Source organism: Sinocyclocheilus anshuiensis, unplaced genomic scaffold (assembly GCF_001515605.1).
Source record: "Sinocyclocheilus anshuiensis isolate Anshui unplaced genomic scaffold, SAMN03320099.WGS_v1.1 scaffold210, whole genome shotgun sequence".
NCBI classification, from domain to species: Eukaryota; Metazoa; Chordata; class Actinopteri; order Cypriniformes; family Cyprinidae; genus Sinocyclocheilus; species Sinocyclocheilus anshuiensis.
The window spans coordinates 445,263-449,064 of record NW_015547666.1 but is presented as its reverse complement, the minus strand read 5'-3'; the positions used below and the strand labels follow the sequence as shown (position 1 = coordinate 449,064).

The 3,802-nt window shown below is 32.9% G+C and overlaps 1 protein-coding gene across 1 annotated transcript in view; it reads left to right on the top strand.

Annotated features, from left to right (window-relative positions):
• The first annotated feature begins 684 nt into the window (after positions 1-684).
• The window catches only part of il6st (interleukin 6 cytokine family signal transduce), a 23,022-nt gene continuing 19,904 nt past the window's right edge, over positions 685-3,802 (top strand). Inside the window, exon 1 of the mRNA XM_016504939.1 lies at positions 685-804. The gene's annotated coding sequence lies outside the window, so the exon portion shown is untranslated. The remainder of the gene's footprint in view (positions 805-3,802) is intronic.

Here is a 3,802-nt window from a genome sequence, read left to right as displayed (position 1 = left end):
GTTTCTCTTAAAATTACCTGTAGGAAAGAAAAAAAAATCACCATTTTGCCAACACTAAGATTGACTGTAAAGTTTTTTTTTATTAAATTCCAGAAATATTAATTTATAAATTTCTATTACTATTTTCTGACTTGTTTTCTCTGATTCAGAGCATATTCTGAGCGCAGATTTGTCGCAGACATCTATATTTAGGCCTAGTAAATATTTAAGCTTGTCATAACACACCCTAAACAAAAGTGCAGTGATGCCAGTAAAACTCGTAATACTGTTACAACATCAAAGGTGTTGAGCTTACAACGATAATAATACGATAATAATAGCGCCCTCCGAAGCAAGTTTTCATATTGAGAACATGCCTCAAAAATAGCACTAAATTGTCTGTGTCTCAATTTAATTTTGCTCTTTGTGTAAATACGCTGAGCCAGCGCGAGCTGCCATTGGCTGCAGTGAGCTCACTGCTTTCCGGCAGTGGGCGATGACTAACGGGAAAACTAATAGATTATGAATCACGGGGCGTGTTTAAATGACTGACAGCTCTGCCGACCAATCACGAGAGGAGTTTCGGTAGCTAGCACGCCTCGCTTCTGCGCATGCTCAGAATGCTTCGATCTGCAGAACACGCTATCGTCGTCAGTGATAGTGAGCGCGATTGAGGGTCGTTCCTGATGAGTGTGCGCTTCTGTTCAAAAAACACCGGAAGTTACTTACAGAACGACCGGAAACGACATGTCGACTCGATCGTCCGCGATGTTTCTAAAGTATTAAAATTGACTGTAACTCATATGATGTGAAGCCACTCTAAAGGTAAGAGAACATTTAAATGTATATATAAAGGCATAAACATTATCATTTATGTGTGTAATTGTTTGGTATGGTAGTTTTTAACGTCTGCGTACTTTACAGGCATCGTGTTACTGTCATATGTCCGTCAATAAAAGTATTGAGCTTTGTAACATTAGCATAAATGTACTTAATATATCCATTATTTTAGAGCTTTTACAGATATTGCTGGTATCCTTGCCAGTGATACACATTTATTGTAATATCATTGTAAAGAAAACCATAAATACTTTATACTATATGCTTTAGTGTAAGGAGTCCACATAATCTAGAAAGTAATGAAGTAGGAAATATTATAATAATCTGCAGACGAAAATATTGAATATAACTGATATTAAGTAGTACTTTTGAAATCCGGATATTATTCTGTTGAATTATCTATTTACAGACAGATAACTTTGTGTGTCTGGAATATATTTATCTATTTGTTAATGAGGGATTTGTGGACATATTATTATTATTATTATTATTATTAGTAGTAGTAGTAGTAGTTTTTGGAGTAAAATCTGTAGTTTTAATTTTTAAGTAAAAAAGAGAAAATTGGACCCTTGAGGTAAGATTGCATTCATAGTGTTGCTATTATGTCTTCAATTCAAATATTGGCGATTAAATATGAAAATAGGCCTGTATATGCGTCATAGAATAAATTTACCATTTTGTATGATTATTTTGTTAACATAATCAACATTTTGCAGATTCTGTAAGGTGTATGTAAACTTTTGACTTCAACTGTATTAAAAAAGACGATATTGCAAGATCAGAAAAGGTTTGATACTGATTTATTTGTTTATTACATTACTGGCTTAAATACTGTATGTAAGCTGTAGTATGAAGTACAATAAGTACATGAGAGTCACGCTTGTTAGTAAATATGGTTCTGAATTAAAATTAATTTTGATCATTTTGGTTGGCATAAAGTAAAAAATATCAAATTATACAAATATCCAAAATGTCAGGTAATTTGACCTTTTAATTACAAGGCCAGGTTATAATTTTGAGCTGTGACTCCCCAAAAGCCAATGATATTTATAAATGTATAATTCTTGATATTTGTATTTTTTTTAAAAACACATTAATTAAAACACTTTTACCTTGAAAACGAATTTTAAACACTTAGCCTACATATTAAAGATAATGATTAAGATCTGTACATCCACATCTGTTCAAGGTGTAAAGATAATGTTATTGCTTTTATTTGATATTCACACCACATGACATTTTCTGAAAATGGAAACCAAAATGAATACAAAGAGTTTATTTAATGTGTTTAAACTAGATAAAAAAAAAAAAGAATTTATCTTAATTGTGGAAACAATAGTTGCATAATCATTCCTATTATCCAGTACTTTTTACAATTTTCAACATAAAAAAAAATGCTTGTGTTGTAATTTAAAGAAGTATTATTATAACATCCTTCATCATTTTACATTATTTTAAATTCTTTGCATAATGGCAGGAAAATGAACAAGCTGGACCTGGATGGAAATGAGGAGCTAAAGTTAATAATTGCTGAGTGAGGGTTAGACATGAGAGTGCTGACTTGAACTTTATTTAGTTTTTTTGACCATGTATTGAAATGTTCATATCTTATTGATTTCTGTGATTTTATCAACACAAATCAACTACTAGGCTTGTATACGATTCCAAACTCCTCTCCTTAAAGAGGTGCTTCACCGCTGGCAGGATTGGCTTTAAATAAAGCAGTAAGCCCCAAGAAGCCGTGGTTTACAGTGAATTTATAACAGCTAAGGGGCGTTGTTACGACGCGAAGCGGAGTGCCTAAAACCCCCTTAGCTGTTATAAACTCACTGTAAACCACGGCTTCACGGGGCTTTTGCTTTTATAAAACGGTTATTCCATATAAGGTTTCACAGAATAAAACAGCGTAAATAAAGTGTAATGATAATAAAAACAGTATTCTTCCACCAAACAATGTAGTTCCTCAGAATCAGTTGTGGTTCCAACAAAGTGGTTGCCGAGCAACACACAGAAGTAAACAAAGGTGTGTGTTTGTAGAGTAATTTACAACAGCTTCGAACGTGGCTCAGCCAATCAGAATCAAGGACCGGAACTCTCCGTTTTATAATTAAACTTTGCTGTCTCTGCAGTAAAAAGCAGGGGAAAAAAATTGGAAACTGGAGCTACATCATTATTATAAACTGAGAAAAAGAGCTTCCCTTCTGACAAAACAAATAAACAGGGATATGAAAGAGTACACAGTGTTCATTCACATATACTACTGACATTGTAGCAATACAAAGCTGTTATTTTTCTTTAAATGTAGATGAGATTAGCTAACCTTAACCCAGCTGCAAAACTCTCACTTCATGTAGTAGATCAGCGATACCTTTTAGTGTTATCAATAAATTGGATACATTTGAAATGCTGCTGGTTTTACATGCCACATGATTTATTAAACCAGAAAATCCAATACACCTAAACAGGAGAGGGATATTACACAAGACTAAGAATGGAAAGTGTTGTTGTGGACATAAGAAAAACATATAAATTGATTAAATATTAAAACAGTTTTTCCAAGAAAAAACAAATTTTCAAAATTTAAATAGCAGTCTTATGCTATTTAAGTGACAATGTTGTCCTTAATATTAATGAAGAAACATTGGTGTTGCTAAAACCATTGCTTGTACACAGAAAAAAGACAAAAATCGGCAAAAATCGGATAGTGCAACTTGTCATTATGACAGTAGAAACAACTTTGTAACTTATTTACCCCTAAAAGGTTGAAGTAGTACCCTACTACTCTTATGTACTAATATGTGACCCTGGAGCACAAAACCAGTCATAAGGGTCAATTTTCTTAAATTGAGGTTTATATATCATCTGAAAGCTGAATAGATAAGCTTTACATTGATGTAAGGTTTGTTAGGATCGGACAATATTTGGCCGAGATACAACTATTTGAAAATCTGGAATCTGAGGGTGCAAAAAAATCAAAATATTG